We start from the raw sequence: 15,000 nt of genomic DNA on the forward strand, positions 1-15,000 counted from the left end.
TAGACTGTCAGGGAGAGTGGTCTGGGGTTAGTAGTAGACTGTCAGGGCAGAGTGGTATTGGGTTAGTAGTAGACTGTCAGGCAGAGTGGTATTGGGTTAGTAGTAGACTGTCAGGAGAGTGGTCTGGGGTTAGTAGTAGACTGTCAGAGGAGAGTGGTCTGGGGTTAGTAGTAAACTGTCAGGGGAGAGTGGTCTGAGGTTAGTAGTAGACTGTCAGGGAGAGTGTTATTGGGTTAGTAGTAGACTGTCAGGGGAGAGTGTTATTGGGTTAGTGTAGACTGTCAGGGGAGAGTGGTCTGGGGTTAGTAGTAGACTGTCAGGGCAGAGTGGTCTGGGGTTAGTAGTAGACTGTCAGGGGAGAGTGGTCTGGGGTTAGTAGTAGACTGTCAGGGGAGAGTGGTCTGGGGTTAGTAGTGACTGTCAGGGCAGAGTGGTATTGGGTTAGTAGTAGACTGTCAGGGGAGAGTGGTCTGAGGTTAGTAGTAGACTGTCAGGGGAGAGTAGTCTGGGGTTAGTAGTAGACTGTCAGGGGAGAGTGGTCTGGGGTTAGTAGTAGACTGTCGGGGAGAGTGGTCTGAGGTTAGTAGTAGACTGTCAGGGAGAGTGGTCTGGGGTTAGTAGTAGACTGTCAGGGGAGAGTGGTCTGGGGTTAGTAGTAGACTGTCAGGGGAGTGGTCTGGGGTTAGTTGCAGACTGTCAGGGAAGTGGTCTGAGGTTAGTAGCCAGTGTTAAACTAAGAAATTTATATATTATAGATGATTTATATTTTATATATTAAATCTTGTTCTCTTGAATCTCCTGCAGTAGTTTATGGGTGTTAGAACAAACAATGTTCTGTTTTGGTCAATAAATGACTCACACTCTTGAACCTGATAAATTCCAGAACTGTACTGTACATCCAAGTTAATCAATCAAGTCAACTCAAGGCATAGTATGACTCAAGGCATAGACTATGACTCAAGCACTCTCTCACAGTTCATTTAAACAGAAGGAAGAAAGGAAAGAAGTGAAGAGGGCTTTGTGGACATATTCAAATCCCCTCCTGTTAACATTGTGTGTACACAAGAGAATGCTTATTTGAATTAGGTAAATCTGTCGATTCAAATGGTGACTATTGTACAATACATTGTCCCTGTAAAACCCAATCTATCAGATAAAAACCTGTTTGAGCAGGGGAAAGGAAAGAGATGAGAATCTGAAGCGAGAGAGAGGGAGACGAAGAGCACCTTTACTCGACTGGACATTTTCCAATTATGCTGTGGCTCACCATGAGATCAGTGCTGGGGTAATCCCCATGCTGGATATGTTTCCAGTATATACAGGCCTAACTATGTGATGGAGAGCCAGCCTGAAGAGACTTAAGGCTGAGAAATGAGAGTGTCATTGTGAGTGATAGAGAGAGTGTGAAATAAAAAATAGGGGGAGATGAGACGAAACATGGCGTGAGATAAAGTGTATTTGTAAGAAGAGAATGAAGGCAAGAGGAGAGAAAGAGGTGGGTTTAGTGCACTGGTATGTGACGTCAGCGGCTCGTTGGATTGAGGTCCTGTGTCCTGCTGATTTTAATCCTGGCTGATTAGGTAACAGAGAGCAAGCGCCTGTGCAAACCCTCTGGGGAAGAGAGAGAGGAAGTCAAGCATTTAGACAGAAGGAGGTTGTTAAAGCAGGGAAATTTTGCACCTGGAGAGAAGAGAAAGGGGAACACTTCCCCCTCTACCCTCCCCCTCTTTCATCCTAGCTTTCCACTCCAGACCTCTGCGTGTGTGTGTGTGTGTGTGTCTATGGACAACGGATCGACGATGCCCACGAACGGAATTAACAAAGCCTTGAAGCTGCAGTTTGGCCTCATCAACCATGAGAGCCGTTACCTAACGGCCGAGGCCTTCGGCTTCAAGGTGAACGCCTCGGCCTCGAGCATGAAGAAGAAGCAGATCTGGACTCTGGAGCAAGAGGACCAGGACACCCAGGTAGTGTTCCTTCGCAGCCACCTGGGCCGCTACCTGGCCTCCGACAAGGATGGTAAGGTGAGCTGCGGGCAGAGCAGCCCGACTCGCCCGGCTGCCGCTTCCTGATCGTGGCCCAGTCGGACGGCCGCTGGGCGCTGCAGTCGGAGACATACCTGCGCTTCTTCGGAGGCTCGGCTGACTACCTGTCCTGCTTCGCCCAGGCCATCGGGGAACCCTGAGCTGTGGGCCGTCCACCTGGCCCTCCATCCGCAATCTAGCCTGCTCAGCGTGGCGCGCAAACGCTACGCCCACCTGTTTGCCCGGGAAGGGAGAGATCTCGGTGGACAGCAACATCCCCTGGGGCTCGGACTCCCTGGTCACCCTGGTATACCTGGAAGGAAAGTACTTCCTGAAGACGTGCGACAGCCGCTTCCTCAGCAACGACGGGAAGCTGGTCAAAGAGAACACCCCCACCACCAGCTTCACCCTGGAGCTCAAGTCAGGCAAGCTGGCCTTCAAGGACTGCGATGGGAAGTACCTGACACCCATGGGCCCGACCGGCACGCTGCGCTCAGGCAGGTGCTCCAAGCCTGGCAAGGATGAGCTGTTTGATCTAGAGGAGAGCCACCCACAAGTCATTTTCCAGGCAGCCAACAAAAGATTTGTCTCCGTCAAACAAGGTAATTATCAAACCAATGTATATATTTATTGCTATAATGCACATTATTTAAGTGTTTTTGTATAGTCTCTACTGAGATGAAAATTTTGAACTAATTTGATGTTTCGACAATATTTGGGGTTGGAAATGTCTTGGGTGATGCATTCAATATCCTCTCTGAAGGTGCACATATAGCTGCAGAAAAATGGAAAAGAATAATGTCAGCAGAACCCCATTAGGCTCACAGTGGGTTCCCAGGAGATTGCTATCAAATTGACCTGCTATACTTACCTTGGAATCCACCCAGAACGGAGGAAACTAATGTTCTAAACGGCTTTCTATTTTCCATTTAGACGGCAAATGGACTAACCAGGGAGGTTCTGCCTGCTCTATTTTGAGAAAGGAACGGGATGGAGAAAATAGAGTAGGTAGGCCAGCTGTGACCCCATTGGGAAAAAACAAGTGACATTCTCAGGGAGCTTTAGAATTGCTGAACTTTTGAAAGTATTTTATTTTTTGTTCAACGCTTTTAATTGCTAAAAACCTGACATTACATTAATCATACTGCTGTGAGAAGAGTAGAGTACAAATCCATTTTGTTCAGAAAATAATAAGTCTTATTGTACTGTGCTCAGCACGATCAACCTCCAGTGTAATTGACCTGCAAATCCACACTTCATGCGTTATAGTTGAGCTCAAGAAATTCAAAGTAGGAAAATGTTCATGTTTGCATAATTTCCCTGTAGAGGTTGGTTGGTTCTATCACAAGCAAATGGCAGTCCAATAGAATCACCATTAGTTAGCTCAGTGCTGAAGCTCACTTTGTCTTTAGTTACACTCCTTAGCAATTAGATGAAAAGTTAATGCTGTTGAAAGACTCCTTACATCTCAACAATTAGAATCAGAAAATGTTTCTCGGCGCGACAGGATGATGGCATGGTCTTGGGTGCAGCTCTACTCCAGTGAGACGGCTGAGGAGAGGACGGCTCATAGTAATGGCTGGAATGGAGTCAATGGAATGGTATCAACCATATAAAAACAATGTGTTTGATACCATTCCAGACATTATTATGAGCTGTCCTCCCCTCATCAGCCTCCTCTGCTCTACACCCTTAGTGAAGCCTGTGGGTCTGTCTCTGTCAGTTCAGTCATATTTGTCAATTTCAGAAACCATTCACTCAAGTGAGCATTGAGACATATCTCAGAATACATTAAGCATGCAATGTAGCAGCCCACTAGGAATGTTAGCCCACATAGGGGAAGGTTCTCTACTCAACGAGAATCAGAAATAAAGTCATCAATTAGGGGATCCAAAAAGATTGTCAGAGACTCTCTCCTGGAAATGTTCAGAAAGAACATTGTGAAACCATGTGACAAGTGTCAAGTACGGTACAACTGAAGGGCAGCCATGCTTGTCTCCTCGCTCTGCATGGTGCATATGGTCAGTCAGCCATTGGGCGCCATTACGCGTGTCATCCGGGTCGTCATGGTAATGGGCTTTGTCATTTCCACTGTGTGTCCCATAGAAGAGATTAGGCAGAGCGCAGGCTGATGACTCCAGGGAGGCAGAGGTGTCCTGCTGGTGCTGTCAACTAATTCCCATCAATGTGCATTTCAGGATCACAATCATTCTATTATCAAGCTGAAACTGCCTGATGCTTTATCTGTGGATTGAGTTTGAGGAGAGTGAGTGGTTGTAATTGTAATGGGGGCTGAGGTTGTTTGATTGTGGCAGGTAGAGGAAGTCATCTATTAGTCTGGACAGGCAGTGAGAGAGCAGTTAAAATAGGAGAACTAGTCAGACTGATCAGTTACCTACACCCATCATTAGCTCTCGGCAGAGGCTTTCCCTGAGAGAGGAATGAAGGTGGAGAGATCTCCTCTGCTGACAGTGACATACCTAGAGACAGGCCAGCAGGCAAGGAGGACAGGTTAGAAAGAGACTGAAGGGACTTTGGCTGTTTCTGGTCACAGGTTTGGATGAAGTTCCAAACAAAGACTTGTAAGGTGTCATTCAGTGAGGGTGTCATCCTGCCACAGCTACATTCACAATGACATGACCTACAAGTACCAAAAAGATTTTTATATAGGTTTTATTCATTACAATTTCTTCCAAATTTACTAGGGAGATGCATTCTTCCCTCCCTCCCCTGCACAGGCCTCCCCTGGTATGCTATTTCTTACGATTTGGTAAAAATATAGAGGTAAATGTGATTTTAAATTGTACGAGTTCAGGATGATTTTACAGATCAACAAAATAAATATGAAATAGTGCAGTGGTCTAAGGCATTGGCCCAGCGTCATCCAGGTTTGGCTTGTGGTAGGCCGTCATTGTAAATAATAATTTGTTCTTAACTGACTTGTCTAGTTAAATTAAGGTTTAATAAAAAAAATAAAAATAGATTTAAAAAATAATGTATGTAGGCTACTGGCTCAAATATTGATCAGGCATGAAATAGTATATTTGATCGCAAAAAAATACCACTCAATATTATTCCCAGTTCATTCTACTCTTCCTTTGGTTAAAATGTTCAACAAGTGGCTTTTCAAAATGTCCAATATGGCAACCCAACCCATAATGTTGTGCTTGGTCTCTCTGAAGAGGAGTGTTTTTGCCTGTGGTGTGTTCACTAGGAAACAGATTGAAGCAAACGGGACGGAACTGGGAGAGACTAACCTGAATTTATCCACTAAGAAACTCTCATTTTTGTTTTGCTACAATGTGCACTAATGAATACACCACTGGTGTCTCCTCTCCCCCGACATTTGTTTTAGGAACGAGGCAGGCACCAGAAAGCTGCTTAGTGGGCCCTGTGGTGCAGATTTGCATTGCACCACCGAGGGAATTACAGCAGGCGAATGAGCAGGATGGGTGGAGGAGTGTGTGTATGGGATTAGGGGGGTAACAGGCTTAAGAGAAAGGTTGAGGGATATTTCTGTGGTATCTAATTTGAACTCCAGCAGACACAATCTGCTATTTACAGTGCATTCGGAAAGTATTCAGGCCCCTTGACTTTTTCCACATTTTGTTACGTTACAACCTTATTCTAAAATTGTTTTTTTTACTCATCAATCTACACACAATACCCCATCAAGACAAAGCAAAAACAGATTTGTTGAAATATTAGCAAATTTGTAAAAATAAATTTGTAAAAATAAAAACACATTTACATAAGTATTCAGACCCTTTACTCAGTACTTTGATGTAGCACCTTTAGCAGCGATTACAGCCTCAATTCTTCTTGGGTACAAGCTTGGCACACCTGTATTTGGCGAGTTTGTCCCATTCTTCTCTCCAGATCCTCTTAAGCTCAGTCACGTTGGATGGGGATCGTCGCTGCACAGCTATTTTCAGGTCTCTTCAGAGATGTTCGATCGGGTTCAAGTCCCGGCTCAGGCTGGGCCATTCAAGGACATTCCCTATGGGATGTGTATGGGAAAACCCTTAATGTCAGTCCCTACGGGATGTGTATGGGAAAACCCTTAATGTCAGTCCCTACGTATAGGGATACGGGATGTGCATAGGACAACCCTTAATGGAAATCTTTAATGTCAGTGTGTAGGGATGTGTATAGGACAACCCTTAATGTCAGTCCCTACGGGATGTGTGTAGGACAATCTTAATGTCAGTCCCTACGGGATGTGTGTAGGACAATCTTTAATGTCAGTCGGGATGTGTGTAGGACAATCTTTACGGGATATATGGGACAACCCTTAATGTCAGTCCCTACGGGATGTGTATGGGCTACGGGATGTGTGTTGTCCCAAGGACAACTTAATGTCAGTGTGTAGGGATGTGTTAGGACAAATTTTACATTGGGTAAAAATCTTTAATGTCAGTGTGTAGGGATGGCGATGTGTGTGACAAGCCATGCTCTACCAAACTGGCCACACAGGACCCAATCTTTAATGTCAGTCCCTACGGGATGTGTGTAGGACAATCTTTAATGTCAGTCCCTACGGGATGTGTGTAGGACAATCTTTAATGTCAGTGTGTAGGGATGTGTGTAGGACAATCTTTAATGTCCTACGGGATGTGTGTAGGACAATCTTTAATGTCAGTGTGTAGGGATGTGTGTAGGACAATCTTTAATGTCAGTCCCTACGGGATGTGTGTAGGACAATCTTTAATGTCAGTGTGTAGGGATGTGTGTAGGACAATCTTTAATGTGTCCCTACGGGATGTGTGTAGGACAATCTTTAATGTCAGTGTGTAGGGATGTGTAGGACAATCTTTAATGTCAGTCCCTACGGGATGTGTGTAGGACAACCTTAATGTCAGTGTGTACGGGATGTGTGTAGGACAATCTTTAATGTCAGTCCCTACGGGATGTGTGTAGGACAATCTTTAATGTCAGTCCCTAGGGATGTGTGTAGGACAATCTTTAATGTCATCCCTCCAATCTTTAACGGGATGTGTGTAGGACAATCTTTAATGTCAGTCCCTACGGGATGTGTGTAGGACAATCCCTTAGGGATGTCAGGACAATCTTTAATGTCAGTGTGTAGGGATGTGTGTAGGACAATCTTTAATGTCAGTGTGTAGGGATGTAGGACAATCTTTAAGTCCCTACGGGATGTGTGTAGGACAATCTTTAATGTCAGTGTGTAGGGATGTGTGTAGGACAATCTTTAATGTCAGTGTAGGGATGTGTGTAGGACAATCTTTAATGTCAGTCCCTACGGGATGTGTGTAGGACAATCTTTAATGTCAGTCTACGGGATGTGTGTAGGACAATCTTTAATGTCAGTCCCTACGGGATGTGTAGGACAATCTTTAATGTCAGTGTGTAGGGATGTGTAGGACAATCTTTAATGTCAGTCCCTACGGGATGTGTGTAGGACAATCTTTAATGTCAGTCCCTACGGGATGTGTAGGACCTACGGGATGTGTGTAGGACAATCTTTAATGTCAGTCCCTACGGGATGTGTGTAGGACAATCTTTAATGTCAGTCCCTACGGGATGTGTGTAGGACAATCTTTAATGTCAGTGTGTAGGGATGTGTGTAGGACAATCTTTAATGTGTCGGGATGTGTAGGACAATCTTTAATGTAGTCTACGGGATGTGTGTAGGACAATCTTTAATGTCAGTGTGTAGGGATGTGTGTAGGACAATCTTTAATGTGTCAGTGTGTAGGGATGTGTGTAGGACAATCTTTAATGTCAGTCCCTACGGGATGTGTGTAGGACAATCTTTAATGTCAGTCCCTACGGGATGTGTGTAGGAATCTTTAATGTCAGTCCCTACGGGATGTGTGTAGGACAATCTTTAATGTCAGTCCCTACGGGATGTGTAGGACAATCTTTAATGTCAGTGTGTATGTCAGTGTGTAGGGATGTGTGTAGGACAATCTTTAATGTCAGTTTAGGGATGTGTGTAGGACAACCCTTAATGTCAGTCCCTACGGGATGTGTGTAGGACAATCTTTAATGTCAGTGTGTAGGGATGTGTGTAGGACAATCTTTAATGTCAGTCCCTACGGACCAATCTTTAATGTCATAGGGATGTGTAGGACAATCTTTAATGTCAGTCTACGGGTGTGTAGGACAATCTTTAATGTCAGTCCCTACGGATGATGTGTAGGGGGATGTGTGTAGGACAATCTTTAATGTCAGTGTGTAGGGATGTGTGTAGGACAATCTTTAATGTCAGTGTGTAGGGATGTGTGTAGGACACCTTTAATGTCAGTCCCTACGGGATGTGTAGGATAATCTTTAATGTCAATCCCTACGGGATGTGTGTAGGACAATCTTTAATGTCGGGAGTGTTAGGGATGTGTGTAGGACAATCTTTAATGTCAGTGTTACGGGATAGGACAATCTTTAATGTCAGTGTGTAGGGATGTGTGTAGGACAATCTTTAATGTCAGTGTGTAGGGATGTGTGTAGGACAATCTTTAATGTCAGTCCCTACGGGATGTGTGTAGGACAATCTTTAATGTCCAATCTTTTAATGTCAGTGTGTAGGGATGTGTGTAGGACAATCTTTAATGTCAGTGTGTAGGGATGTGTGTAGGACAATCTTTAATGTCAGTCCCTACGGGATGTGGGATGTCATACGGGATGTGTGTAGGACAATCTTTAATGTCAATCCCTACGGGATGTGTGTAGGACAATCTTTAACGGGATGTGTGTAGGACAATCTTTAATGTCAGTCCCTACGGGATGTGTGTAGGGTCCTTTAATGTCAGTGTAGGGACATGTCAGTGTGTAGGGATGTGTGTAGGACAATCTTTAATGTCAGTCAGGACAATCTTTAATGTCAGTGTGTAGGGATGTGTGTAGGACAATCTTTAATGTCAGTCCCTACGGGATGTGTGTAGGACAATCTTTAATGTGTCCCAGGGATGTGTGTAGGACAATCTTTAATGTCAGTGTAGGGATGACAACCCTTAATGTGTCCCTACGGGATGTGTAGGACAATCTTTAATGTCAGTGTGTAGGGATGTGTGTAGGACAATCTTTAATGTCAGTCCCTACGGGATGTGTGTAGGACAATCTTTAATGTGTCCCTACGGGATGTGTGTAGGGATGTGTGTAGGACAATCTTTAAAGTCCTACGGGATGTGTGTAGGACAATCTTTAATGTCAGTGTGTAGGGATGTGTGTAGGACAATCTTTAATGTCAGTCCCTACGGGATGTGTGTAGGACAATCTTTAATGTCAGTCCCTACGGGATGTGTGTAGGACAATCTTTAATGTCAGTCCCTACGGGATGTGTGTAGGACAATCTTTAATGTCAGTCCCTACGGGATGTGTGTAGGACAATCTTTAATGTCAGTCCCTACGGGATGTGTAGGACAATCTTTAATGTCAGTCCCTACGGGATGTGTGTAGGACAATCTTTAATGTCAGTGTGTAGGACAATCTTTAATGTCAGTCCCTACGGGATGTGTGTAGGACAATCTTTAATGTCAGTGTGTAGGACAATCTTTAATGTCAGTCCATACGGGATGTGTGTAGGATAATCTTTAATGTCAATCCCTACGGGATGTGTGTAGGACAATCTTTAATGTCAGTCCCTACGGGATGTGTAGGACAATCTTTAATGTCAGTCCCTACGGGATGTGTGTAGGACAATCTTTATGTCAGTGTAGGACAATCTTTAATGTCAGTGTATAGGGATGTGTAGGACAATCTTTAATGTCAGTCCCTACGGGATGTGTGTAGGACAATCTTTAATGTCAGTCCCTACGGGATGTGTGTAGGACAATCTTTAATGTCAGTGTGTAGGGATGTGTGTAGGACAATCTTTAATGTCAGTCCCTACGGGATGTGTGTAGGACAACCCTTAATGTCAGTCCCTACGGGATGTGTGTAGGATAATCTTTAATGTCAGGTTGTAGGGATGTGTGTAGGACAATCTTTAATGTCAGTCCCTATGGGATGTGTGTAGGACAACCCTTAATGTCAGTCCCTACGGGATGTGTGTAGGACAATCTTTAATGTCAGTGTGTAGGGATGTGTGTAGGACAATCTTTAATGTCAGTGTGTAGGGATGTGTGTAGGACAATCTTTAATGTCAGTCCCTATGGGATGTGTGTAGGACAACCCTTAATGTCAGTGTGTAGGGTATCTCATGCATCTTATTTTACGGCAAATTGTCTCCCCCACTCCTAGATTTGATGATGTAATGTAACTCTAGACTTTGATTGAATAATGCTCTAAAGTGAAGGGTTCCGTTTGTAATGTTGCAACATTTAGAAAGTGGAAATATGTTTTTTGAAATGTTTACAAATGATTTTAAAATTAAACGCTGAAATGTCTTGAGTCAATATGTATTCAACCCCTTTGTTATGCATGCCTAAATAAGTTCAGGAGTAAAAATGTGCTGAACAAGTCACATGAGTTGCATGGAATCACTCTGTGTGTAATAATTATATTTAACATGATTACTCCATACATACAATTATCTGTCAGGTCCCTCAGTCGAGCATTGCATTTCAAACATAGATTAAACCACAAAGACCAGGGGAGGTTTTCCAATGCCTCACAAAGAAGGGACCTATTGGTAGATTAGTAAAAATATAAAAAAGTAGACATTGAATATCCCTTTGAGCATGGTGAAGTTATTAATTACACTTTGGATGGTGTATCAATACACCCATTCACTACAAGATACAGGTGTCCTTCCTAACTCAGTTGCCAGAGAGGAAGGAAACCGTTCAGGAATTTCACCATGAGGTTAATGGTGGCGTTAAAACAGTTACAGAGTTTAATGGCTGTGATTAGAGAAAAGTGCAGATGGATCAACAACATTGTTTCTCCACAGTACTAACCTTTTGACATCCTTTTGACATCCAAGGTTAAGCAACAAGGCACTAAAGCAACAAGGCACTAAAGCAACAAGGCACTAAAGCAACAAGGCACTAAAGCAACAAGGCACTAAAGCAACAAGGCACGAAAACAACAAGGCCCTAAAGCAACAAGGCACTAAAGCAACAAGGCACTAAAGCAACAAGGCACTAAAACACTAAAGTTATACTGCCAAGAAAATATGGCAATACATTTTTTGCCTGAGTACAAAAGTGTTTTATTTGGGGCAAATCCAATAGAACACAAGCAGTATCACTCTCCATATTTTGAAGCTTAGTGGTGGCTGCATCATATTATGGGTATGCTTGTAATCGTTAAGAACTGGGGAGTTTTTCATGATGAAAACAAACGGAATGGAGGTAAGCACAGGCAAAATCCTAGAGGAAAACTTGCCTTGGAGTGCTTTCTACCAGACACTAGGAGATTAATTTACCTTTCAGCAGGACAATACCACAACACACAAGGCCAAATCTACACTGGAGATGCTTACCAAGAAGACAGTGAATGTCCCTGAGTGGCCGAGTTACAGTTTTGACATAAATCTACCAAAAAATCTATGATAAGACCTGAAAGTGGTTGTCGAGCAATGACTAACAACCAATTTGACAGAGCTTGAAGAATTTTGAAAAGATTAATGCAACTGGTGATTCTCTGATCCACCTCTACGCAGACAACACCATTCTGTATACATCTGCCCCTTCTTTGGACACTGTGCTAACAAATCTTCAAACGAGCTTCAACGTCATACAACACTCCTTCGGATGCCTACAACTGCTTTTAAATGCTAGTAAAACTAAGTGCATGCTCTTCAACCGATCGCTGCCCGCACCCTCCCGCCTGACTAGCATCACTACTCTGGACGGTTCTGACTTAGAATATGTGGACAACTACAAATACCTAGGTGTCTGGTTAGATTGTAAACTGTCCTTCCAGACTCACATTAAGCATCTCCAATCCCAAATTAAATCTAGAATCGGCTTCCTATTTCGCAAACAAAGCCTCCTTCACTCATTCCGCCAAACATACCCTCGTAAAACTGACTATCCTACCAATCCTTGACTTCGGCAATGTCATTTACAAAATAGACCCCAACACTCTACTCAGCAAACTGGATGTAGTCTATCACAGTGCCATCCATTTTATCACCAAAGCCCCATACACTATCCACCACTGCGACCTCTATGCTCTCGTTGGCTGGCCCTCACTACATATCCACCGCCAAACCCACTTGCTCCAGGTCATCTATAAGTCTTTGCTAGGTAAAGCCCTGCCTTATCTCAGCTCACTGGTCACCATAGCAACACCCACCTGTAGCACACGCTCCAGCAGGTATATTGCACTGGTCATCCCCAAAGCCAACACTTCCTTTGGCAGCCTCTCCTTCCAGTTCTCTGCTGCCAATGACTGGAGCGAATTGCAAAAATCTCTGAAGCTGGAGTCTTACATCTCCCTCTCTAACTTTAAGCATCAGCTGTCAGATAAGCTTACTGATCACTGTACCTGTACACAGCCAGTCTGTAAGTAGCACAACCGACTACCTCACCCCCATATTATTACTTACCCTCTTTTGCACCTCATTATCTCTACTTGCACATCATCATCTGCACATACAGTATATCATTCCAGTATTAATATTAAATTGTAATATTTTCGCCTCTATGGCCTATTTATTACCTACCTCCCTACTCTTCTACATTTGCACACATATAGATCTTTCAATTTTTCTTTTATTTTGTGTTATTGATTGTACATTTGTTTATGTGTAACTCTGTGCTGTTGTTTTTGTCGTACTGCTATGCTTTATCTTGGCCAGGTTGCAGTTGTAAATGAGAACTTGTTCTCAACTGGCTACCTAGTTAAATCAAATAAATACATGGAAAATGGTGCACAATCCAGGTGTGGAAAGCACTTAGAGATTTACCCAGAAAGCCTCACAGCTGTAATCGCTGCCAAACTTCTGTAAATTAGATAATTCTGTATTTCATTTTCAATACATTTGAAAAAATGTCAAAAACATGTTTTCACTTAGTCATTATGGTGTATTGTGTGTAGATGGGTGAGAAAATGTTTAATGCATTTCAAATTCAGGCTGTAACATAACAAATTGTGGAATATGTTGAGGGGTGGAGATAATTTCTGAAGGCGCTGTACATAGGCCTACAGTACATGTGTTACCCAACATGTCATCGTGGCACCCAGAACCTAATCCCGCATGTGCACTGCTTCGTCTGTCACAACACAACCAGACATGTTAGTTTAATTATGTTTTTAATCACAATGTAAGTGTCACAACTTGCGGTCACTTCGGGACACGTGTAATCTGCTGTGTGAGATAAACTGGCAGGATAAGACAGGACGTGCAAATGACAGGCTCATCCGAGCAGCGGGATACCTTGGGGCAAGGCGGTGCCAAGGTCAACTCTCACACCACCTCTCCTATGGTCGTGTTCATTAGGGCATGCAATGCAATGTTTCATTCAGTTTTATCCTATTTAGTGCCTAATGAACACCACCCTGGTGCTCTCACATCCAGGGATTTCCTCTTTGGACGTTCAAACCTCAGGAGATCCCAAATCAGGAGGAAATGCATGCTGTGTATAGAGGCCAGGAGTTTTCCTCTCCACATGACCTAATTAGAAGATAACTCCTGGTCCTAGTTTTAGGCTATATCTATGGCCCAGAGTTTTAGGCTATATCTATGGCCCAGAGTTTTAGGCTATATCTATGGGCCAGAGTTTTATATCTATGGGCCAGAGTTTTAGGCTATATCTATGGCCCAGAGTTTTAGGCTATATGTATCCAGAGTTTTAGGCTATATCTATGGCCCAGAGTTTTAGGCTATATCTATGGCCCAGAGTTTTAGGCTATATCTATGGGCCAGAGTTTTAGGCTATATCTATGGGCCAGAGTTTTAGGCTATATCTATGGGCCAGAGTTTTAGGCTATATATATGGCCCAGAGTTTTAGGCTATATCTATGGCCCAGAGTTTTAGGCTATATCTATGGGCCAGAGTTTTAGGCTATATATATGGGCCAGGGTTTTAGGCTATATCTATGGGCCAGGGTTTTAGACTATACATAGAAACCAGAGTTTTTCCTGGCCAGGTCACGTAGTAAGGAAAAACTCCTGCCCCTTTTCATATGCACCATACCAATAACACACTATACAGCTGAACCCAAAACCAATAACACATTATACATCTGAACCTAAAACCAATAACAAATTATACAGCTGAACCCAAAACCAATAACACACTATACAGCTGAACCCAAAACCTATAGAATATTATACAGCTGAACTCAAAACCTATAGAATATTATACAGCTGAACCCAAAACCTGAATATTATACAGCTGAACCCAAAACCTATAGAATATTATAGCTTATACAGCTGAACCCAAAACCTGTAGAATATTATACAGCTGAACTCTATAGTGATCCAGCCTGGTCTCAGAGCAAAACGTATTATACAGTGCATTCGAAAGTATTGATAACCCTTTACTTTTTCCACATTTTATTACGTTACAACCTTATTACAACCAGTGGGGCTTCCGAGTGGCGCAGCGGTCTAAGGCACTGCATCTCAGTGCTAGAGACATCACTACAGACCCTGGTTTGATTCCAGGCTGTATCACAACCAGCCATGATTGGGAGTCTCATAGGGCGGCGCACAATTGGCCCAACATCATCCGGGTTAGGGTTTGGCCCGGGGTAGGTCGTCATTGTAAATAAGAATTTGTTCTTCACTGAGTTGCCTACTTAAATAAAGGTTAAATTAAAAAAACATTTATAAAATGGATTAAATAAGAAAATATCCTCATCAATCTACACACAATAACCCAGTGGAAACAGGTTTTTAGAAATTTTAACAAATGTATGAAATAACAATATTTGACACCGCCTCCTGGGTGGTGCAGTGGTTAAGGGCGCTGTACTGCAGCGCCAGCTGTGCCATCAGAGTCCCTGGGTTCGCGCCCAGGCTCTGTCGTAACCGGCCGCGGGGCGATGCACAATTGGCCTAGCGTCGTCCGGGTTAGGGAGGGCTTGGTCGGTAGGGGTGTCCTTGTCTCATCGTGCA

The 15,000-nt window shown here is 43.4% G+C and overlaps 1 pseudogene; it reads left to right on the plus strand.

Annotated features, from left to right (window-relative positions):
- The first annotated feature begins 1,799 nt into the window (after positions 1–1,799).
- Positions 1,800–15,000, plus strand: part of LOC135539197 (fascin-2-like) — a 22,362-nt pseudogene continuing 9,161 nt past the window's right edge.

This window comes from Oncorhynchus masou, unplaced genomic scaffold, assembly GCF_036934945.1.
Source record: "Oncorhynchus masou masou isolate Uvic2021 unplaced genomic scaffold, UVic_Omas_1.1 unplaced_scaffold_1624, whole genome shotgun sequence".
NCBI classification, from domain to species: domain Eukaryota; kingdom Metazoa; phylum Chordata; class Actinopteri; order Salmoniformes; family Salmonidae; genus Oncorhynchus; species Oncorhynchus masou.